The sequence below is a fragment of the Zalophus californianus genome, chromosome 13 (genome assembly GCF_009762305.2).
Source record: "Zalophus californianus isolate mZalCal1 chromosome 13, mZalCal1.pri.v2, whole genome shotgun sequence".
Classification (NCBI taxonomy): Eukaryota; Metazoa; Chordata; class Mammalia; order Carnivora; family Otariidae; genus Zalophus; species Zalophus californianus.
In genome coordinates, this window is record NC_045607.1 from 20,783,095 (window position 1) to 20,808,230 (window position 25,136).

The window sequence follows — 25,136 nt, forward strand, 5'->3', positions numbered from 1 at the left end:
GCGAGTGTAGCACTTCCGGTGAAGGGGGAAAGGGGAAGGGGTGCCAGCTCACTGTGGGCCGTGAGACACCCCCTGGGACGTCCACGTGGGTCACAAATGCTGCAGAGTCAATGGGCAATCCCTTACTTGGCAAACCCCAGGGCTGCCACTGCCCCCCACCCGAGCCAGGGTTGATTTACTACTCGCTTTCCTAGCCCCAGGGCTCATCTGTCTGGGTCCTACTCTCATACAGCTCGTGAAATTCTCCTCCCATTTCTTGTTGCCCTGAGACACACTCCTCTGCAGACCATCTCCATCTGCAGGTCCCTGCCTGGTTTGCAGAGGGGCAGACGAAGCTGTCACCTTCCAGAAAGCTGCCTACACATGTTTCTGTATAAATGGACCGAGCACAAGCACTGGGTAGAGGGGGGACCTCGTCTGTCTCTCTAGTCACTGAGAGGTGGCCGTTTCCAGAAAACTGTCATCCCAGATCTCTAGTCAATTCCAAGGAGCAAGGATACAGGTCTTTTTCCTTCAGAGAGATAAACAGCAGTGGACATCCTCCCCCCCTCACCCTGGACTGAGCCTCAGGAGGCCTGACTCCAAACTGTGCTGTCTATTGCCCTCAAAAATCAGAAAAGTGGGGTGCCTAGGTGGCTCAGTCGGTTAAGCGTCTGCCTTCGGCTCGGGTGATGATCTCAGGGTCCTGGGATCGAGCCCCACATCAGGCTTCCTGCTCAGCAGGGAGTCTGCTTCTCCTCTCCCTCTGCCCCTCTCTCCACTTGTGCTCTCTCTCTCAAATAAATAAATAAAATCTTAAAAAAAAAACAACTCAGGAAAGTCATTTCCCTCTGGGCCTCTGGAGAGGAAAAAAGATAATCTGTAGCACAGAATCTGTAAATTTCCTTCTTTGGTCAAGTTGTTAGCACACACAGTATCATAATGATCTGTCAACTTGTCTGTCTCCCCAGCTCGAATGTTGCTACAGACTGTATTCCCTTCTCCACCCCACACAACTCATATGTTGAAGCACTAACTCCCAGTGCCATGGTGTTTGGAGGTGGGGCCTTTGGGAGAGAATTAGGTTTAAACGGGGTTATGAGGGTGAAGCCCCAGGATGGGATTAGTGTCCTTATAAAAGGAAGACCAGGGCTCTAGCTCTCTCTGCGCTGTGAGGACACAGACAGAAGGCAGCCATCTGCAAATCAGGAAGTGGGCTCTCACCGGGACCGGAATCTGCAGGCACCTTGATCTTGGACTCCCCCGACGCCTCCAAAACTGCTAGAATAGACATCTGTTGTTTAAGCCACCCAGTCTATGGTATTCTTTTATAGCAGCCTGAGCTGAGTAATACAAACGTGAGGTTTTCTCCTGAATTTCCAGGGCCTGTCCGAGGTCCTGGCATATATAAAGGATGATAGTAACAGCGGTGGTATCTAGCAGTCATTGAGACTTTACTGTGTCCCCGATTCGATGGTGACCTTTCCACATGGACCATCTTTTCTAATCAGCACAATAACCAATGGCATGAATGTCATGCTGATCCCCATCTTTTTAGAGAGGCCATGTAGCTTGCTTGGGGCACACAGCTGGTCAGGGACAGACCCCAAGCAGTCTGATTCCAGAGGCCCCCTCTTAGGGGCAAACAAAATGGTCTTCCTTAGGGGGCCTGTCAAGGGGCTCAGTAAGAGAGGATTAATTATTGCTGGAGTGAAATAAGCTGTTCCCTGCAATTAAATTTCCTCCTTTTCTTGGCCTGTCAAATCTGTTTTCAGGGCTCGGTTTCCCTGACACCACACTGTCTTGTGGATACTTCTTCTTCTTCTTCTTCTTCTTCTTCTTTTTTAACAATATTTGGTGTTTTTTCCTCATTCTTGCCTTAGTGGTTATTGGTTTACTTCCTATCTGCTGTTATGGGCTCCTCCAAGATAGACCTGTGTCTTGCTTGCTTCTGTCCCAATCCACTATCTCTAGACGTTTCCAGGAGTGTGGTTAGGTGCTCACACAATGCCAGATTGACTGAATAACTAAAGGCCAAGGATCACTTCTTTTTTTTTTTTTTTTAAAGATTTTATTTATTTATTTGACAGAGAGAGAGAGTTAGCGAGAGCAGGAACACAAGCAGGGGGAGTGGGAGAGGGAGAAGCAGGCTTCCCGCTGAGCAAGGAGCCTGATGCGGGGCTCAATCCCAGGACCCTGGGATCATGACCTGAGCCGAAGGCAGACGCTTAACGACCGAGCCACCCAGGCAGCCCCCAAGGATCACTTCTGAAAATGTTCCCAAAGTGACCATAAAATCAATACGTATAAAACCACTGATCTATAGAACCATATATGCAGAAGAGAATGTGTGAGTAGAATTATGGGGAAACACTTTTTCCTAAAGTGACTCTCACACTTCCCTCAATTTTGACTTTTAAAAATGATGCACAACTTAACAAGTTATTATTAATGTCTTCACTTAATGGGGCATACGCTTACACTTTGGTGAATTTTGACCAATATATACAACTGTAAAACCATCACCCCAAACAAGATAGAAACACTTCCATCATCCTAAAAAGTTACCTTGTGTCACCTTCTAGTTAATTCTTTCCATCACCTCCTTCTTGCCCTTTACAATTGCTCTGATTTTTATCATAGTTTATTTTGTCTGTCCTAGAATGTCATCTAAATAGAATCACATAGTGAATGGCCTTTTGTGTCTGGCTCCTTTTGGTAAACCTAAGGTCTCTGAGATTCATCCCTCTCATTGTCTACAGTTCTTTTTTTTTTTTTTTCATTGCTGAGTAGTGTTCCACTGTGTGGACGTATTATTTCCTGTCAATCTATATTCGGGTTGTATGTGAAGTCTCATGTACAAGTAATTTTGTGGACATACGCTCTCATTTTTCTTAGGTACATACCTAGGAGTGGACTAGCTGTGTCAGGCTATTTTCTTTCATACCCAGAGGTCCTTTGTAATTGTTAGAAAAAAAATTTTTTTTTCCCAGAAATGAGACCACTGAAATGGCACGTCATTGTCCTAGGGCCTGGGGATTTCCTGGAGCACAAATGCTTTGTGTTCCTCTAACTGGGTATGTTGACACACTCTCCCCCGACACACTAGGCAGTGTGTCCGGGGCTCAGAGCACGCATAGAAAAAAGAGAACAATGGAAGAGCATGACCACCCAGAGCTGGGTGAAGCTTCTCTGCGCATTTAGGGTGTGAGCCGAGCAATGGCAGACGCTGACATCACTTGGTGGATGCGGCCCTTCGGAGGAGTGGCTTGGACAGGACTCAGCAGGAAGTCGGACCGTAGTTCTTGTGAAGACAGGCATTCTTTGCCCCCTGCACAGGGGTGCTGGGAGGGTGGGCTAGGCTAGAATCGGCCCGAGTCTGACCTCGGGAAACCGTAAAGCGCTGTGCAGTGTGAGACGGCACCAGGAGGAGACAGAGATTGTTTTGTGCTCTGATGATGGTACTTATTGCCACGAGGACTCAGCTGCCCCTCTTTCAGGGGACTTCCGGCTAGGGCAGACATACAGGGACAATAACTCTTTGTGAGCTGCCAGCTGGACCCGGATGTCCCTCCCCCTGGCATTCATCTCTGCGGGGGGGCGGGGGGGGACTGTCAGGCTCTTTATTCCTTTACACCTGCAAGAGAACCCTTCCCCAAATCACATCCACCTCCGCACCCTCCACACGATATGCTTTCTTTTTTCTTTTTTTTTTTTTAAGATTTTATTTATTTATTTGACAGAGAGAGACACAGCGAGAGAGGGAACACAAGCAGTGGGAGCGGGAGAGGGAGAAGCAGGCTTCCCGCCGAGCAGGGAGCCCGATGCAGGGCTTGATCCCAGGACCCTGGGATCATGACCCGAGCTGAAGGCAGATGCTTAACGACTGAGCCACCAAGACGCCCCACGATATGCTTTCAACTCTATCGCTGGTCTTTATCACCCACCTTGTTCTATGCCCACTTCTGTGGATGACAGAGGGTAATATTTTTTGAAAAGTCTGTTTGGGGTAGTTCTAGCCAAAGACGTCACGGGTAAATCTTAAATGGAGATGAAGGCCAGTGCAGACAGCTACATATTAATAGCTGTATTTAATGAGAACTTGCCTCTAAGTGGTCCCAAGCACCCTGTAAGCTAGGCGCTATTCTCATCCTTAGTTTATAGAAGGGGAAACTGAGGCACAGTTTATTTATTTAATTTTATTTTTATTTATTTACTTTTAAAGATTTACTTATTTAGAGAGGGGGCGGGGGGAGAGGCAACAGGAGAGAGAATCTGAAGCAGACTCCACACTGAGCACAGAGACCCACGCGGGGCTTGACCTCACGACCCAGAGATCACCACCTGGGCTGAACCCAAGAGTCAGCCAATCAACTGACTGAGGCACCCAGGTGCCCCTGAGGCACAGTTTAAAGAGAGGAACACAGGCTTAGTAGTCTTGGAACCTGAGGCCACTACCACAGCTACTGCCTGGTCCCATCATCTTGTCTCCTTATCAGTGAAGTGACAGTGAGGACTTATCCTCCTTTAATCTCTCACATCTTTTCCAGCACTAACATCCTGTGAGCCCGTGTCTGACTCTGGATGAATCCTGCAGTGTCCCTGAAACTGTTTACTCCTCTGTGAAATGGGGAGAACCATCACCCCGGGACTGGTCTTCCCCACAGGGCTGTGTGACAGCATCCTGTGAAGAGCTGAGACTCTGCGTGTGTGTCTCTCTTGTCCCCTCAAGGCTCCTGAGCTCCTAGGAAATGGTGGGAGCCTGTGACCAGCAAGAAATGAGGCCCTCCCTTACAGTTGGCCCATTCACTTCATTGGGAGAGGACAGAAGAAACAACAGAGATATGGGACATTTGGGCCTGACAGTGCCTTGAGGTCGTCTTGTTAAATATTTTCCATCTGATAGAGGAGAAAATGGATGCCAGCAAAGGTAGTGCTTTCTTCAAGGACCGCTAGAGAGCAAGGGAAGAGCTGGGGCTGCAGCCCTGGCTCACCGATTCCAGATCAGTTCTTCTGCAGACATCAAGAGGCTCGGCGAGCAGAAGAGAATGCGGCATCACTTCCTCAGCCCGGTTCTCTGCCTGGGTTTGATTCCCGTTTAGCTACATTTCAAGTGATTAATCGTCACCTGTAGCCGGTCCTGAAAGGAGACGCTGTTTTAATGGGTGTTGGCCACTGGGTGGCGCTGGTGTTCGCTTTCATCCGCGCTGGGGATAAGTCTGACCCAGGGGGGCCGCAGCCAGGTAACTGATTACCCCCGTCCTTGCCTCACCCTAGGCCCCAGCAGAAGACTTTTTGCAAAGAACTGCAGCTTGGCCCAGACACGGACTTCCTGGAGCGCGGTAGGTGATCTCTCCCCACGGGCAGTGGGGCACTGGGGCAGATCAGATGAGCCAGATGATGGGTTAGAGGTGGCACCTGGAGTCCAAGGCCCCCCAGTCCTGTCGGGCTTCCAGATTACACAAGAAAAGGTGCTATTTTATGGTGCCCTGGGGAAACTTCTGCAGAACTTTACAAAGGAGTTTGGATACCCAAGCAGATGTTAATCAAAGCTTTAAGAAAAGGCAGATTATACACCTGTGACCCATTTCTTAAGAAAAAAAAAATGAAACCAAACATTTGAAAAGAAGCCCAGGGCTAAATATATCTGTTAGGAAATTCTAGATAACCACGAGTTCTCTGGAATTTTAGCCATGAGGCTCTTTCTTGTGCAAGCCTTGCAGATAAGCTTTAATATGTTCTTTGCTCTCTGAAAGAGGAGTACAGAAACTCATTGAAAATGTATTTTGCGTCTAAGAAGACGAAGCCTACAAGTGGAACTTGCCTATTTCACCCTAACAAAGTCCGTGGGAATTTCATTATTCTCGTGTGAAGCAGCCCAGTGAGTGTGTCATGAGTCTGGGTAATTATACCCATTTCACAGATTGCGTAGAAAGTGTGAATGAATGTAAGTGTTGAAGCAAAGGATACGGGCCCAGGACTGTGTCTGATTCTGATCTCTCTGGAATACTCTCCTAAGCTTCCGACCTGTCAGACACTGATCTAGCATGAGATCTGAATCTCCAAAGGACACCACAGCGGGAGCAACACCCTACTTCTGCACTTTTGGAAGGTTGAGAGAGGCCCACTCCCCCATTCCTATACCACTTAGAGACCATACAGAATGACCTACCACCATCTGTGAAAGAAAGCAGTGTGAGCTCCTACCACTTGCACCAGGACCCTTCTCTGAGCTTCTTGCATTTGCTGGGAGTCCCTGATCAAGCTGGGTTCTCTCTAAGGAGGCATTTTCCTCGAGTGTGACTCTCTAGGTGGGCCCAGGGTAGTGGTACAGCAGAGGGAGGGAGGAGTGCTGGCCAGGGATCTAGGGATCAGGCTTGCCAAGAACCCAGGAGCACTGGTGGGGTAGCTAAGCTGGATCCCAGCCCTGTTTACCACTAGAAGGCTTCCACCTGCCCACCTCCTTCTCCATTGCATCTACCCCACACCGGTACAATGAGTCAAGACCGGCTCAGGATGTTTGAGGAGCAAGGAGGGTGAGGGAAGAGATATTTGAAGGCATGACCTCTGCTGGGACAGTCGACTTTGGTCAGTCTGAACTGAACATTCCCTGGATATGGAGTATCACTCAAGAAGCAGAGCGGGATATTATCACTGTCTATAGACTGGCTTGACCAGTGTAATAAAGAATTGTCGCCTCAGCTTCTGAGATGCTTTAGAGGCCAAATGTTCCTTTTCTAGACTTAAAAAAAAACTGGATCCAAGGACATCTGTCAAATAGCCACAGAAATTATATGCAAAATGTTATGCCGCACATGCAGGGTCATTTCTTTAGAGAGAATCCATACTTTTCATCAGACTCACTAAGAAGAAAACTGTCACAGTTCCTGCATGACAGTTCTCTGAATAAAGAGGAGGAATGATCTTGGGGGATGTAGAAAGAATCACTTTGACAATAGTTCTTATGGAAGAATGAAGTTCTGTTAGTTTTATTATTGGAAAAATAGGCTTCATGGCAAGATAATGTAGAAATATTTGGGATTTGACAACCACTTAGTGAAGCAACATGCTTTTTTGTTAAAAAAACAACAACAACAAAACCCACTTTAGGGAGGTATGGTTGACATGCGCAAACCATATGGAATGTAGACAACATGATGAGTTTGGGGACCAGAGTACACCCATGAAAGCATCACCACAGTCTGTGCTACAACCATAGCATCACCTCCAAAAGTTTCTTCCTGCCTAAATTCTTTATTTTTTGTGATAATGAGCTTTTAACCTAAAATGTAGCCTCCTAGCAAATTTAAAAGTATACAATACAGTATTATTAACTATAGGCACTGTGCTGTATGGTAGGTCCCTAGGAAGTCTTCATTTTGTATATTTGAAACTTTGTACCCTTTGACTAACACTTCCCTGTCCCCCACCCCCACCCCCTGGCAGCCCCTGGCAACCACCATTCTGCTTTTGGCTTCTATGAGTTTGACTGTTTTAGATTCCTCATGTAAGTGGTATCACGTAGTAGTTGTCTTTCTGTGACTGGCTTACTTCATTTAGCATAATGTCCTCCAGGTTCATTCACCCATGTTGTCACAATGGCAGGATTTCGTTCTTTTTTAATGACCGAGTAGGATTCCATTGTATATATGTCACATTTTTCATTACCCGACACTTAGTTTGCTTCCATATCTTGGTTATTGTGAATATTGCTGCAATGAACATGGGAGTGCAATATCTCTTCGATATCCTGATTTCAGCCTTTGGGATATATATCCAGAAGTGGGATTGCTGGATCATATGGTTGTTCTAAGTTTAATTTTTGGAGGAAATTTATACTATTTTCCACAGTGGCTGCACCAATTTTCATTCCCACCAGCAATGCACAAACCTTTCCTTTTCTGCACATCCTCGCCAATACTAGTTATCTTTTTTTTTTTTTAATGATAGCCATCCTAATAGCCTTCAGATTATCCGTCTCCATTATGTATCTCAGAGGCCAGAGAAAGCCATTCCCCAGGAATCTGGGGATCCAGGGTTGGGAGTTGAGACCAGGTCTGATAGGAATGACATTTCCTCCCTTAGGCACTGGGTTGGGTGCTGGGCTGCGCCAAGCCAAGAACAACCTTCCTGACTCCCATTAAAACAGTTGTCTCCCCACCCAGGCGAAAGAGTGAAGCCCCAAGCCCCAGCGTGTTTGGGCAGCTGGCTAAGAAGCTGCATCACCTTGCTGGCCCTCCCCAGGTCCCACAGTGTCCCAGACATCAGGTAAAGGACCACTGAGCAGTGAGCAACAGCATCTGTGTTGTCACTCTGAGGCCTGAGTATGTGAAACCTCTGCACCCTCCCTCTGTACCCAACTTCATTAAAACTGTGTATTTAAATTTCTGTATTTCTCTCCAGACCTTGAGATCCCAGAAGAAAGGAAATGTGTTTTCTGTACCTTTATAACCCCAGAACTTGGCACAGTGCCCAACACTGATTAAATGTTACCTGCCTTAATCAGAGGAAGGATGAGAGTACTCCCCATTTCCCAGTCACAGGCGCATTAACTGCCCAAGTTTGAGGAGCTATTTCAGATCAAGGGGACTTATTACCTGTCTTGTACTACCGCAGCTGGTGCAGACACAAAGACAGACGTACATCAGGTCTCCCTATGCTATAGTCAGTGGTCCAGAGAGGCAGGTACTCATGTGACTATATTATAATGCACCAACACAGAAACAATGAATTAGAGAAGCCCTGGGAAAGCAGTGACTAATTCCAACTTGAATTAGTCTCTTATTAGAGAAGGGTAGGTGGGGACAAAAGAAGCTTTCCTGAATGCAGCAGTGTCCCTGAGTCTTGAACGCTGATCATAGATAGGCATTCCAGGAAGGAAAACTGAAACAAAGGCATGGGGGCTTTACAAAAGGGAAAGACCACCACTGCGGCTCACAATAGTGCTGGCATGGCCTAGATGCTCAGTAATGGCTTATTTTGGCTGCCCTGCCTAGGGGCCTGGCGGGCACCAATGTTAATGCCCTGACTGATAGAGGCAATGATGGCCTCCTCCCCGTCCATGGAACCCCAGGCAGCCATCCCTTCTTCCACATCAATCTGGGATGAGCTTTGTTGGAGATTTGACAGCCCCAGGGGTCATTGGACCAACAACCAGTTGGCTATGGCCAAAGATGTAAACAGGGTCACCTCACACAAGAATGGATTTACTTTGAGAAGCAGAGAAGCTCTGTGACCTCAGAGAATCTATGTGCACAAGATCAATTTCCATTTGCTCGTGTCCGCACACGTTAAGATGTCTCTACAAGTGTAAATAAATAAGTGTAGTAAATGCACGTGTAGTAAATGCACGTTCATACAAATGAACACGTGGACAAGAGTATGCATACATGCCCAAACCTGCAGTGTCATATACCAAATGGCATTTGGAGAACATTTCGGTAACTGTAGCAGTTCAGCGTCCAATGGACTATATGCTCCTCACCAGCTTGTACATAGGAAGTCTGCTGTACATCCAGTATTTCAGAGCCCCATTTTGGATCCCTTGTTGGTTTCCCAAAATGGGCACCTGGCAGCTGACCAAGATGATGGCCAGCTTTACTTGGCAGGAGGGAGAGAAATACCATGAGAGCTACCTAAGGGCTCAGAGCCCTGTGCAATGGGGCGAAGTCAGAGAGCCACAAATGGTTTGGGCTGGAAGCTGTTTCCTCTATCCCCTTCCAGAGCCTGAATCTCCTCCATGGAGTCCCTTCCAAAGTCCAGCCCAGAATAGCAAGTAAGTGGGGACTCACTTTTTCTTAGGCAGTCCACTTCTGTGGTTTACAATGTGCACTATTGACCCACCACCATGTGTACGGACCTCCAACTCTCATATTGGGAGTGTGGATAAGTACTGCCCTTTGGTCCTTGTTTATGTCCATTTACTCCAGTGTCTGCTTTTCTTTGTGTTGGTGGTTCCCACTTCTCTTCTCATTGCTTTTGCCTCATTTACTGCCTATGCCCGATTCTCTTTGACTCCTCTACTCAAGAGTCCTCTGAATGGGCAACAGGCTGATTGCCAGATCAAATAAATGAGACTTCAGGGAGCAGAGGGATACTTTCTAGGCTCATTCCTTTAGTAGTACCTTTTCCTTGGGGGTGTTAGCTCTTTCTCTCTCTCTCTGACCTACAGGCAGAGTAAAGAGGTCTGTTTCTTCACCCTCAGGGTTGATGCAATGGAGGGTCATGCAAATATGATTTCAAGAGAAGTAATTTCAAATATTCCTGTGATGTATGCTCTCCCCCTCTTGGCACAGCTAAGTTGGCCTGTCCTTGTCAAATTACTGAAACCAGTGTGGTAGAGGCCTCCATCTCCAAATTGTATGAACTTGAAAGATACCATTCCTGGAAGCAACCTCTTTCTGCTCCTTATAAAATAGTTTCTGGGGTGCCTGGGTGGCTCAGTTGGTTATTTGTCCAACTCTTGATTTCACTTGGGTCATGATCTCAGGGTTGTGAGATCAAGCCCCGCATCAGGCTCTGCACTCAGTCGGGAGCCTGCTTGAGAGTCTCTCTCTCCTTCTGCCCCTTCCCACCACGTTTTCTCTCTCTCTCTCTCTGAAATAAATAAATACATCTTCATAAAAAACTAATGATGTAATGTATGGTGATTAACATAACAATAAAAATTTAAAGGAAAAAAATAAATACATCTTTAAAACAAAAGAGTTTCTTGTACAGGGAGAGATGAGGAATACTGACTGCCTCAGGCAGAGACCTACACGTGGAAAGAGATACACCTGCTTTTTTACATCTGTGAAGAGTGGACTTCACAATCCATGATGGTCTTTCTTTCCTTCTGGAATCTTAATATCCTTTGGCCCCCATTAACTCTGAAGGTGATAGTCAAGATTAATTTAAGAGGCTAGAGGAAGGTGTGATAAGGAGGTTTGTTCCTAATTCTGAAAACAAATTATTTAAATCCAGTGTCTTACTGTTTGGTGAATAAGGGGGAGAAGCAATAATGTGGCACCTTGTTCTGTACTTTAGAACGGTGTGTTCCCATTAATACACACACACACACACACACACACACACACACACACACACACAGGAAAAGATTTATTATAAGGAACTGGCTCACATGGTTATGGAGGCTGACAAATCTCAGGGTCTGCAGACAAATCAGCAAATGGTAACCCAGGAGAGCTGAGGGTTTCCTTGCAGGCTGAGTCCAAGAACCAAGAGAGCTGATGTATTAGTTCCAGTCCAAAGGCTAGCATGAATCTTTATAGATGTAAAAATAAGCTTCAAATATACTCTTTGTGATGGAATCATTTGATTGTGCAGCAGAACCAGTTTTGTAGCTGCTGTTTTATAGTGCCAGGGTGAAAGTTTGTTCAGAGGGAGACAGAGGAATATATAAGTGTATTTTTTCCCTCACCGTCCCGAAGACATTGCATTGATTTTTTTGTAAGATTAGCAAAAGTAATACAGTTATTTCATTTTATATCTCTTTAATTGCTAGCGAAGATATTTTTCTCACCACTTGAGAATCTACAAGCTGTATTTTATCTGCACACTTATGTTTGCATAAATTCTGTGTATATTTGGATAGTAACCTTTTATCAGCTCCCCCCTTCCATTCTGTTCTTTTCCTTTTGATATTTTATGCATCTCCTTATATTTTATATTCATAGTATCACAGAATGTTGGTTCCTAGTGGTGTACTCAGCAAGTATTTATGAAGATATGTTGTGTTTGAACTGGCAGGGGCTTCGAGACCTTCTAGTCTAGGAACCTAAACATTCATACATAGAAAATGAAGCTCATGGGGGCACCTGGGTGGCTCAGTTGGTTAAGTGTCTGACTCTTGATTTCAGCTCAGGTCATGAAATCAGGGTCATGAAATTGAGTCCCAAGTCAGGCTCTGCACTCAATGTGGAGTCTGCTTGAGATTCTCTCTCTCCTTCTCCCTAAAAATAAATAATCTTAAAAAAAAGAAAATAGGGCTCAGAGTAGTTCAGTGATTTAGCCAAGGTAATAGCTGGCAAATAAAGAACGTTGGGCTAGACCTCAATATCCAGTAAAGTTCTAGTCACCACTTCAAATTGCCTCAAACCCTAGGGCAAGGTTTCTCAACGTTGGCATTAATTTTTGGGCCCAATTGGCTAGATAATTCTTGGTTGTAGGGGACTGTCCTACGCATTGCAGAATGTTTGGCAGCATCCTTTGCCTCTATCCTCTAGAAATGCCCCACCTTTGATTTGTGACAACCAAAAATATCTCTAGACATTGCCAAGTGTCTCTTGAGGGATAAAATTGCCCCCAGTTGAGAACCACTGCTCTGGCAGGAACTAAACACTTTCTGGGCTTTGAGGGGAGTGGTGAGTTTCCTCTGCAGAAGTTTAGAGCTGGAGCCTGGCACTTCTCTCTGGCAGGGGAGTTCATGGACAAACCAGAGAGTTGCCCCATTCTAACTCTACAGAGCTAAGAGTATGGATACTGAGAACCCCTATCTCATTATGATGGCTCTGAGTCCACCCTTATTCCAGAAGGCTCACAAAAGGGCTGAGTTGGCAGGCAGGATATGGGCAGAGAGGGGGTGGGGTCAGCACACTGATTGCAGGGCAAGGCTTCTGGCTGAGATGGAGGCATCATTCTGACCCCAGGAGAATGACACAGGTAGACTACCGAGCAGGACTTCCCAAGAGGACTGTGAAGCCAGGCCTGGTGAGATCAGTACCACGGACAGCTACCGCAACAAGCTAGTTTTCAGATACCAGCTTGAAAGGGACAAAAGAAGTTTCATCAAGCAGAGATAGTTTGGATCTGAATACCCTTTCCTTGCTCTATCAGGAATTGTCTGCTCTTTAACAATAATGTTCAGTATATATGTTACTAAGATAATGTTCACAACTATACTATGAAATTGCTACTATAATCCTAATGTTACAGAAATTGGAAGCAGGCTTAGAGGTTCCCTTGCCCAGTGTTACACAGATAGAAAATTGCAGCCTTCACAGTTGGGAGTGAGGATACTGGCTTCAAAGTCTGCTCTTTCCATAATGCCTCTTCCAGGCAAAGGAAAAAAGGGGGAAAGGAAAATTAAAGTGATGTGCTGAAAACCATAGAGTTGTACTAGCATCCTTTCCAACTTCCTCTGCCTTAGATCCCTCAGCAAAGCAGAGGAATCTGTCAAGTGGGATCCTCCCTTGGTCCCTCTCATGTTGAGTGTAAGCACGTCCTCATGAATGCATATAAGTCAGCTCTTCATGTCTTTATCTCCATTTTAGATAACAAATGTTTCAATTACTCATTTCAATTTTCTATTAAACCTTTACTGTGGGTATGATATGTAACATTGCATTTGATGTAGTATCCCTTTGCCCAATTTTGGGTATTATTGGCTGTAAAATGTGTTCCTTGATCTGAAGAAATGTAACTTAGCAGTCCAAATTGGTACAGTATTTTCTGTTCCAGTCCCTTTCTAGTACTCTGAGCATTTTCATCTACTACTGGGTATGCAAAGCTAAGTCTAGTGTCTACTCTTGTCAGGACCTTTTTTGTAGCCTCCAGGGCTACCAGCGTCAGTCTGACTTGCCAGCAATGAATGGAGGCTTCCTCATGAGAAATCTGCCCCATAGGTGTCTTTAGTGGGCCTCTCTTGCTGGTAGACAGTACTTTTGGCATTTTGTGCATTGTAGGGTGCAAGAGAAATATGTCAACAATCAGCCCATCTCTGCGTTGCTGCAGCTCCCTTGTGATGGCCAACTCAATTGAGTGCACCAGAATATGGACTTGCCAGTTCCATTCACCTTACAGTCGTGGAAGGGTGTTCTTCTGATGGGTATTGATATATCTTACTTTAATGCACTTCTTAAATTCCCAGTGATTTCCCTAGGTCTCTGCCCCATCCTGGCAATCTTTTAGTTGTCTAGTTTTTCACTGCCCATCTGCCTGACCACATGGACAAGCCATTAACCTCCATCCTAGAGTTGGCAAAACCCAAACACAGGGGAAACAATATACAATTCGGTCTGCTAAGCTTATATGTTTTTACTTTCTTCAGTCAGAGTGGTGGCCTTCCAAACATGATGCTGTTTGTTCAACTTGGAACTGACATTTATGAACCAAGCAAATCTTTGTTGGTCAGTAGAGACATATTCATAGGGCATTGCCCATGTAGTCATGGGATTCAGCACCTCCTTAGGTGCTTCCTTTAGGGGAAAAGAGGTTACCTGCTTATGAATATGATGGGTACTTCCTTACATCCCCCAGTAGTATGTTCCTGCATAAACTTTCCCATTTTATTATGGAACTCTTTTGGGCCCTGCCCTCCCCCATTAAAGTGTTTCTCCAACATCACCCAAGACATTTATGGGTATTTCAGGTTTTGATTATTTTATGTCCTTCATAAGTGAAGTTTCACTTAAGTAAGCAAGTAATTGTCTCTCAAATGGCATACATTTTACCACAGTGTCTGGAAATTTCTGGTCCCAAATCTCAGTAGTTGCTGCTGGGTGGTACTCATAACAGCCTCAGTCTGTGGTCCATAAAGTCTACTCTATGGAAAATTTTTGGTACCTGTACTACATTTTCTAATATGTCACTATAAAGTGATAAACTCTTTTGTCCATCAGGTATCCTTTATTGTTTCAAATTAACAACCTGTACCCTACTTGGGTATTCCCATAGGTTCCCATTTAGCATGTTTAATCAACATTGGCTGAAGGACAAATTTGCATGCCTTCTGGTTTATAATACTAGGCAGGGGAAGCATTCCCCCGTGAGACATAATATTCATTCCCATATGCTCAGGTAAAGGAGACACAATTGCGTCCCATAAAGTCTCTGTTTAAACATTCCAATTATCTTTTTTCCAGGTTGTCAATGAAGAAGCTTTATTCTTGATACAGAAGACTTTACAGGCAACATTCCATCAAATACTCATCATAACCACACTTAAAGTTTTTTTTAAGTGGTTTACATTTTATTTTTTAATTAACATGTAAGGTGTTATTGGTTTCATAGGTACAGGTCTGTGATTAATCAGCCTTATATAATACCCAGTTCTCATTTCATCTTATGCCCTCCTTAATGTTCATCACTCAGTTACCCCACCCCTTTACCCCCCTATCCTCCAACAATCCTCGGTTTTTCTCCTATGATTAAGAGTCTCTTATGGTTTGTCTCCCTCTCTGGTTTCATCTTGTTTCATTTTTTCCTCCCTTTCCCTATGATCCTCTGTTTTGTTTCTTAAATTCCACATATCAGTGAGATCATATGATAATTGTCTTTCTCTGATTGACTTATTTCGCTTAGCATAATACCCTCTAGTTCCATCCACATCATTACAAATGCCAACATTTCATTTTCATTTTTTGTTGGCTGAGTAATATTCCATATATATATATATATATATATATATATATATATATATATATATATATAAATCCCCCACATATTCTTTATCCATTCATCTGTCAATGGACATCTGGGCTCTTTCCATGGTTTGGCTATTGTGGACATTGCTGCTATAAATATTGGGGTGCACATGCCCCTTTGGATCACTACATTTCTATCTTTGGAGTAAATACCCAGTAGTGCAATTGCTGGGTCATAGGGTAGCTCTATTTTCAACTTTTTGAGGAACTTCTATACTGTTTTCCAGAGTAGTTGCACCACCTTGCATTCCCACCAACAGTGTAGGAGGGTTCACCTTTCTCTGCATCCCTGCCAACATCTGTCGTTTCTTAAATTTTAGCCATTCTGACTGGTATGAGGTGGTATCTCATTGAGGTTTTGATTTGGATTTCCCTGATGCCGGGTGATGTTGAGCACTTTTTTATGTGTCTGTTGGCCATTTGGATGTCTTCTTTGGAGAAATGTCTGTTCATGTCTTCTGCCCATTTCTTGATTGGATAATTTGTTCTTTGGGTGTTGAGTTTGATAAGTTCTTTATAGATTTTGGATACAAGCCCTTAACTGATATGTAATTTGCAAGTATCTTCTCCCATTCTGTTGGTTGTCTTTTGGTTTTGTTGACTGTTTCCTTTGCTGTGCAATAGCTTTTTATTTTGATGAAGTCCCAATAGTTCATTTTTGCCTTTGTTTCCCTTGCCTTTGGCGATGTGTCTAGGTAGAAGTTGCTGTGGCCGAGGTCACAGAGGTTGCTGCCTGTATTCTCCTCTAGGGTTTTGATGGATTCCTGTCTCACGTTTAGGTCTTTCATCCATTTTGAGTCTGTTTTTTTGTATGGTATAAGGGAATGTCCAGTTTCATTCTTCTGCATGTGGCTGTCCAATTTTCCCAACACCAGAGATTCAAAGTTTATAACTTTTCCTATAGAATACATGCATTTTGGGGCACCTACGTGGCTCAGTCGTTAAGTGTCTGCCTTCAGCTCAGATCATGACCCCAGGGTCCTGGGATTGAGCCCTGCATCAGGCTCCCTGCTCCGCGGGAAGTCTGCTTCTCCCTCTCCCACTCCCCCTGCTTGTGTTTCCTCTCTCGCTGTGTCTCTGTCTAATAAATAAATAAAGTCTAAAAAAAAAAAAGAGTACATGCATTTCCCTAAACACATATATTAAAACCCATAAAATATTAATAAAATACATTAAATAAATACATTATTAACATAATATATGCTGTACATATATTGATTTTTCTCCAGACACTTTATGTAGAAAACCCCAGCTCCCTTTTTAGAAAATTCCATTTTCATCTAAACTTTCACCTTAATCCCATCAGCCATTGCATCCCCATATCTTCCAATCTAACCTAAACTCACTGTTAGGACTTGACTAACAGATTTGGAATCATAGTGCATTGGGTTCCTATGCCAAGAAGTCCCAGAAAAGTTTCTTCTGCACCTCTTGGCCATTTTACCCCTACATGTGCATATGGCTTTGGATCTCAAGTAAGAAATTAGGCCAAGGGACCTTGCCTCTTTGTCAGTCCTTATCTTAATTAGTTTGTGGGACCATTGCCCCAGGCTATTTTAGGTCAGGCATCTCATTGTCATCTTTGCCTTCTGACTTTTAAATTTCTTCCAAACTCGGGAGAATAAAGCAGATTTATTTAGGGCCCTTTAATGTCAGGAGACCAGTAGGGGTTCCCATTGGTCCATTCAACCTTCCAATATGCTGTATTAAGACTTTTGTTTTGACCCCATCAATGACCCCTTTATTCATCCCAATAAAAAATCTTTTAGTGAGGTTGAAATTCATACAGCATACAATTAAAGTGTACAATTCAGTGGTATTTTGTTTATTCACAATATTGTGAAACTACCAGCTCTCTCTAGTTTTGAAGTTTCATCACCCAATAAAAACACCAGGTACCCATTAGGTAATCACTCTTCATCCCTCTATTCTCCTTTCCCCTAGTAAACCCTAAGCTACTCTCTATGGGTTTACTGATTCTCAATACATCATATAAAAGGAATCATACAATATGTGAACTTTTGTGTCTGGCCTCTTCCATGTAGCATAATGTTTTTGAGATTCGTTCAAGGTGTAGCATGTATCAGTACTTCATTTATTCACTTCAATAATATTCTGCTTAGTGTACATAACCATAATTTGTTTATCCATTCATCCATAGATGGACATTTGGGTTGTTTCCACCTTCTGGCCATTATGACTAATGTTGCCATAAACACATATATACAAGTTTCTTTGTGGGTATATATTCTCTTTTCTTTTTGGTATATATGTAGGAATGGGTTATACGGTAATTCTATGTTTAAACTTTTGAGGAAACAGCCAAATTGTTTCCACAGTGGCTGCACCATTTTACATGCCCACCAGAAATGTTATCCATTTCTTAATGACTCTTCAAAGATTTCCATCCTGCTGGGATGATGATTCCCTTAGCTCTCTCTTTTGTCTTCCCCATTTTTTTGTCAATCACTCTAATTTCCTTAGCTATCTGTCATTTTCCCTTTGGTAGCAGCCCTGATGCTAGTAGTTGTAGCTTAGATCAGTCAAAGTCCATGCTTGGCCCAGCATCAGAATCTGCCCCAAACTCTTATTTTCATTTTAGCTATAGCAATAGCCAAGGGATTGTATATTTAGCTTGTTATCTTATTTTGCATTTCCTTATGTATCTAATGAGCTAACTGCATGGGAACTGGATCTATTGTTTCTAAATTACACTGATAATTTTTGTCTCCAGTAACTGACAACGGTGCAGCTGTAATTTCATACCATAGGTGACCCACTGGCCATTCAGAAAGCAAAGGTTCATCAAATTCTGCCTCCTCATCTTTCCTTTACCCAAATCATGTTTTTACCACATGTCACTGAGCCAGCCAGGGTTGTTTTAGTGAATTCCACTCCACATACCTCCTAAATTTGGGGGTCCCCAAGACCACTTTCAGGTTTCATAATGAATTAGGACTCACAGAACTCAGAAAAGCTGTTATATTCACAGTTATGGTTTATTTCAGTGAAAGGATACAAACTAAAATCAGCAAAGGGAAGAGGTGCATAGGGCATGGTCCAGGAGAGTTCCAGATATGGAGTTCCAGTTTGGGATTGTGTGGATGGTGTATCCTTCTCCCAACAACAACATATGGCAATATGCATGGAATATTGCCAACTAGGGAAGCTCACACAAGCTTTGGTGTCCAGGGTTTTTACTGGAGATCAGTCGTACAAACATGGCTGATCACCAGTAAGGTTGACTTCTGTCTCCAGCTCCTCCAAGAGTCAAGCTGATACCATATAGCCCAAGGCCCCCAACATAAATTACTTTGTTAGTATAGACTATCTGGCATGGCCCAAGGCCCCAGGTAAACATATCAAGCAGGACAGTCCAAGGGCTTAGAGGTTATATACTAGGAATTGGGGGCATGAGCCAAACCTTCCTTTGGACAAGGTTAATTCTTTTCTGCGCACAGTGCAGTCATACCTCACCACCAGTTTTCTCTACACCACTATCACCAGTCAATTCCAATCCAACTGAACACTGTCCCATGGAGGTCAACTCCAGACAACCCCTCTTGGCTTGCCTCTTCTCTCCCAAACATGTCAGACATTGAATGCTGAAGTCTGTCAATGTCAGCCTCACCAAAGAAGGAAAGCATCTCTTCTAAGCTCAGTTTTCACAGCAGGAAGAAGTTAGTGGAGATGGCTTTATGATATATCCATGGTCGTATGTCCTGGGAAAAAAATAGAGGGAGAAGACCCCAATGCTCCTCAACCATAATCAAGAGGCATTTCAAGAGTGAGTAATCATGGAAGGTCAAAAAAAAAAAAAAAAAGATATTCTGAGTATACATAAGGCTCAAGGGACCAAGGCATGACACCAACCTCAAAGACTACGAGTTTACCAAAGTCCAGTTCAGCCACATTTCGTGAATATCTGAATTTCCTCTTTAGGAAAAAAAAAGGTTAGCAAAGAATTTACGAATTTCAGGGGCCAAGAAGATCAAGAAATAGTCAAGTTCAAACAGCACCATGCTCCTCAAGAATGATTGGGAGACTTTGGGAGACTGTGCCTGGGAAATTGCCATAAGGTAGATGAGATCTGAGTGACTAGGGACTTCAGTAAGCAAGCAATATCCCACACCAGTAAGGACGTGGCCTGCTAAGATCTAGGAAAACCATGCTTTTAAAGAGCAGCAACTTGGTTACATTAATTTTTCCATTGGGCACAGAGTCCCAGCTGTAGCCACAGGCCTCAGATGGCCTGGCTCCTGGTCTCTCTGAGTCTCATCCCCAGAGCAAGGCCAATCAGAATCTGCACCCTTCCAGATGCTGGGTGCCAACTGGGAAGCTGGAGAAAGTGGCCAGCATCAGTGGGAGCAGGCTAAGCTTCAGGCTGCAAGAAGGAGCCAGAAAAAAAAAATGCAGCCCCAAGAGCTGAGCGAGATGACACTCCGTGCCTCAGTGACGGAGAGCACGTTGGGAGGCAGAAAGGACTGTGGGACACCCAGGTCAAAAGAAAGAGCCACTCTGCCCAGGCCAGTGAGATCCTTGTGAGTGAGATTCTGCCAGTCCTGCCATAGAGCACACAGGTTCCTTCCAAATGAACATGAGTAAAAAGAGAATGAGCTATTCTCAGTGGCTTCAGTCCCAGTAAAAAAGGCAAGGGGCAAGAAGGCCTACTGCAAAAACCCATGGCAGAACCAGCCCCATGAAGTACAGGCCCAGATGAAGGTGAAGTGGATGCTATGGACCCTGGGGACCCCTGGGTCTCAGCGGTGCATGCTGGCCTTGGGACTGACCCTAGGGAAGAAAGCCGGATGGAAGCAGAGATTCCCAATATGCAAGGAAAGGCAGAACAAGGAGGAAGTCTGGGTTCAGGAAGAGCTTTTAGACTGGAACTCCTGTTCTCTACAAGGCTCTTTCCTACCCAGATCAGAGGAGAGAGACAAGTGCCCCATCATGCAGCCTTCAAGCAGCCTCTGAGGGCCAGAACAGTCCTAGTCGAGCAGGGGAAATGGAAACCATGAGAGAGGTTACCACAAAACTCAGATTCAATGCTCAATCTGTCGGGTCTAGTCTATTCCACAACCCCCAGGGAGCTTCTGCCCTGAGCCAAGATGCACAAGTCTAGACGAAGGAAACCGGGTTCCTCAGGCCCCTTTCCCAACGGGGCCAGGCTTGGCTTTGGATGATGGTTTTTTTCCATCAAGTTAGGTGGAAATTCATCCCCCGTTTCCTGTGCATAGGGAAATCTCCAGAAGCAGTGTTTGCATGTACTCAGTCAAAATCTAATAGCCCTGTCATTGGCATCCTTTGAAGAGGACGGTCTCTTTCCCATGAGCAAAAGTTTTTGCTGTTTCTTAATTTATGTATTTCTTCTCACAGCCAGAGTGCTGTCTTCTATGCTCGCTCTGTTCAGGATATAAGTTTAGGGTAGACCAGACTGTGGGCTCAGAGAACAAAAGACGTGAACTCTGGCTCTTCCTGATGGCCTGCTTTGGCTTCTCAAAGGTGACCAGGGGTGCAGAGAGAAAGCAACAGAGGTGGTGCACATCTGCACACATCTAGGATACTTCATTGTACCTGTTCTGAGGCACAATTAGTTTAAAATTTCATTTTTTTTCTTCTATAAGAACAAGTGAAAATACTATATAACCTTCAGAAGCTTCTCTCTGCGAGAGCTTAAGACTCCATCCAAAGACACAGATAAACCAGACTTTGTCCTGCTCCCTTACCACCCTTCATTTGGCACAGCTGTGAAGGGGTGTGTGTGCCCCGATCGCCAAGGGCAGACACAACCGGACATCCCCCTTCAGCTTTCAAGATGGGTAAGGAGCAAGTAGATTTCCATTTCACACAATTTGGAGGAGTTGGGGGTGACTGGGCCTGCCTACTCAATGGCAGGAGACAATAGGATCCCCAGATGAGGAAGAGCGAGCAGCTGCCCCCCACCAGCCCTGGCCACCCTGCTGGAGGCCTGCCACCTGCGGCACATCCCCTTCCTCCCCTTCTGGTTCTCTTAGCACAGAAGGGACCAGAAACACCAGCTCTGTGCTGTGAGGTGGGGAGCAGACTAGGAGGAGGCTGTGGTGGCTCCTCCCCACCTGGCCAAGACAGGTGTTTCTTACTCAGTGGCCCCTTTAAGGTTCCAGAATGCCCTGTCCTCTCCCAGCTCCAGCGAGGACTCTGATACCCAGTCGAAGGGTCACAGGGTGTGACTATGTGGGGAGTGACCTGGGCTGGCTGGTATGAACTCCCCAGGCGTGGGGTGGGGGTGGGAGGGTAAGGCAAGACCCCTTACCCCTCTTCCTCTCCCTAACAAGAGGGAAAGCATGGGGAGAGCGGGAAGAGGTCTTCTTGGCCAAACCCAGAGTGAGGAGCACGTGACATTTACAGCTTTACAGGGAATCTCAACATACCCACAAGGAGTGCAGGTTACTTCCCAAGCACTGCAGTGGGGAGTTACTTCATAGCTGGGAACACATACTACGCTTCCCCTTCTGCTTCCGCATGGCCCCCGGCTCCCTGCCAAGCCCACCCCCAGAAGGAACAATGTCCACTGCCACAGGGAGGGGGCACTGGGTGCGCACTGAGCGGGGTGGGGGTGGGGAGGGAGGCCGGGGTGGGTTCCAGGCTGACCCACCCAGCTCCTAGAGAGGCCCAGTGCTGTGTAGGTAACTGCCAGGTCTGTGGTTTCACTCTGAACTCGACAATGAGCAATGAGGTCTCCTGCTGAGTGCTTGCCTTGACGAAACGGCGCCCCTGCCAAGCAGACTCTTCACATTGGCTGGCTTGAGGGCATGACTGCAGGTCAGAAGCATCAGTCAGGACTCACTGGTGGGGATGTGCCCTTTGCGGCCACACAGAGTGCCTTGGGGAAGTGAGGCAGAGAGTGAGAAAATGGTTTGGGGAGGCAAAGTCACCTGCTGGTGAATGACAAGGATGCTGTGGAGTGCAGGGCTCCATCTCACAAAATGCACGTGGTCCTGTGTTTGAGCGTAAACACTGTGCCCGTAGGAGTGTTTTCAGGCTGGGCTAGCCCTCCCCGGTGAGTGTCCTTGTCCTCCTTACACTGTTCTCTATGACATCGTGCAGAATCCTGTCCTGGTGCAAATGGATGTCCTCCAGGGTGGGGGAGTCCCCTCTGATCCTCCTATGTCCATCTGTGTGGGGTTTACAAACAGGATAGGTCATGGGTATTAGTAATGCCTTTGGTTTAACTTTGAACTTGACAATGAAGACTCCCCACTGAGCTCAATACCTTGAGGAAGGGAAGCATCTTTCCATGGAGGCTCTCCACATTGGCTAGCTTGATGGCATTATCGCAGGTCAGAAAGATCCACCAGCCATCCGTGGGGAAAATGTCCCGCTTGCAGCCACAGAGAGCACCTTGGGAAAAATGAGGACAGTGAGGAAAAATTTGGAGCAGCATGAGTGGTAAGAGAGGAAGGAGGAGGGGGGTGGAATGATCAGTCCCTGAAGAGGCTTGGCATGCCCAAGAATCACAATCTTGCACATGTACGCACGCGTGCACACACTCCTCCGAAGGACACTGTGATGCCATCTCTGAAGCATTTGCCTGTGGGGTTTGTCTTTAAGCCCAAGAAAAATGTACAGTTTGGGCATCGCCTTCTCTGGGGAAGGGGGGTCGGTGCCTGCCTGCCTTCTAACCCCACTTGGTGACAAAGGGCAGGATCTTGTCAGTATGCAGAGGTGCCCCCAGCGGGGCTGAGCTGCTCCACTGTGATCTTTGTACATTCGCTTGGAATCAGGTGCATTAGCCGTGGCTGTGTCCTGCTTCTTGCCTAATCAGTAGAGGGGCTTGGGGGGCTCATATTGGATCCCTCCTCAGCCCCATGATACATAAATGCTTTTCAGCCCTCCTCCTATGGACATCTCATTCCTCGAATTTTCCTTCTAAGATTTTGGTTAGCCTCTTGTTCCTCGCTGAGGACAGGGGCTTTTCCTCCCTGAGTGAGCTCTGAGTTGGGTGAAATAAAGACAAGCCCTGTGAATGGGGCCTTTCCAGGGAGCTGAACAATAGGTCAAAGAGTGACAATCCTCTGGAGATGGGCCTTTGCAGGGCGGGGGTGGGGGTGGCGGTGGGGGGTGGGGGTGCTCCAAATCCATCTGTCCTCCCCTATGGCTGCTCGGCTGCTGGTTTTCACAACGACTTTAGTGGTGAGTCTGCTGATTTTCAAGCCACTGTGGAACCAGGGGGAGGATAGAATAGGGCAAATTCAAATGCCACCAAGCTCACTGTTCTCACTGATATTCAGGCTTTTTTCTTGAATAAACACCCCTGTGGCATGCCCGATCATTTTTTGTTGATAGCCAAGCATGCTGTATTGGGTGACGTGGGCTGAGGTAAATAGGCCTTCTGTGTGAGGGCTTAACATTAATCTGGCTAGGAGTTGAGCTGTTTTTAATGTTTTCTGTCACTGTAGCTTCCAGAAACTTGCAATGCCTCTAGTGTCCTTGTTATGGTCATCTCCTTGTGACTTTGGGCCTCCATTGTGTCCTGTGGCTCTTCCGGCTGTTGTTTGCTCTTAGAGGGGATGCCTTGGGCTATGGTGTTACCTTGTGGGGGAGGGGAGCATTCTGTAATCTTGGGATGAAATCTCAGTCTTTTAATGGCCCTGTTTCTAGAGGCGGGGACCGTCACATGTGTTTGGTGCTATAGTTTTCTCCCCCCCCCACCTTATCTGTGTAATAACATTCAACACAAATGTAGACTGCTACTAAGAAATCGTGTTCCATCTGAAATACCGTAGAGAAAATAGAAGCAAAATGCTTTCCTTATTTTTGATTGCACAACAAACGTCCTTGTTGAAGAAATGGGTCAGATGATAGGGTATGTTCACACTACGGATACTGTCATGGCAACAGAAGAAAGACTTTACTGAAATGAAAGAGAAACTTGCATATGGTCCAACTTATGAAATTAATACTATGGACATAGAAATGCTAGTGACCAGCTATGTGATAAGGAACAAGGATGACAGTGGACACAAGGCTTGTAAAATCTGTTATCGGCCCCCCACCCCCCAAAAAGTGATTACACCACATGGCTTTTCCCGGCACCGGAGGTATCCCCAACTCGTTCAAATGAAAGGTCCCAATATTTGTGTATTTTACCCCGATCGTGGACAAGTTTCCCTTTCTCTGAATTTGGGTCGGGATCTCTCCCCAGAAATAATCCGAATAGGAACATTAGTGTACTTCGTGATTCTTTCGAGCCTCCAAACGCCTCAATAAATGGATACGTGAAATAAGTGTCTCGCTTAAATGTTATCTGAGAAAGTCAAGAATACAACGATGGAGAAAGTCCACGAAACTGACGGCCCTGGGCTCAGAGAACAGTCTGGGGAGACGTCAGCCCAGCCGGGCTCCCCCACGGCAGTCGGGGGAACTGGGGAAAGACAGCTCTTAACTCACTATTTGCGCAGCCCCGGCGGGTCTCGCAGCCTGGGCGGCGGCCCCACGAGCAACGGGACCTGCAGCAAACCAAGCCCGGCTTCCCGCCCGGGAAGTGTCGCCGCATCGCCGGGACCCAGGACGCGGCGCTTCCCGCACCCGCTGAGGCGCCAGTTGGTCTCGGCGCGAGTCGGACGCCCTCTGGGGGCGGTTGGTGAGCAGCGAAAGACGCTCTGCGCTCGCGACCGAGCGGTGGCCGCGCGCCGCCTCGCGGCCGTCTCGCGGAATCCCGGAAATTCTCCTGGCCCCGGTCTCTGCCGATGG

At 45.9% G+C, this 25,136-nt stretch overlaps 1 long non-coding RNA gene across 1 annotated transcript; it reads right to left on the reverse strand.

Annotated features, from left to right (window-relative positions):
* Positions 1-18,401: 18,401 nt before the first annotated feature.
* Positions 18,402-24,980, reverse strand: LOC113934700. The gene is made up of 3 exons (XR_003523768.2): positions 24,834-24,980; positions 22,657-22,784; positions 18,402-22,558 (listed from the first exon to the last, which is right to left on the reverse strand). It is a non-coding gene; the product is annotated as an uncharacterized LOC113934700 (long non-coding RNA).
* Between the last annotated feature and the right edge of the window lie 156 nt (positions 24,981-25,136).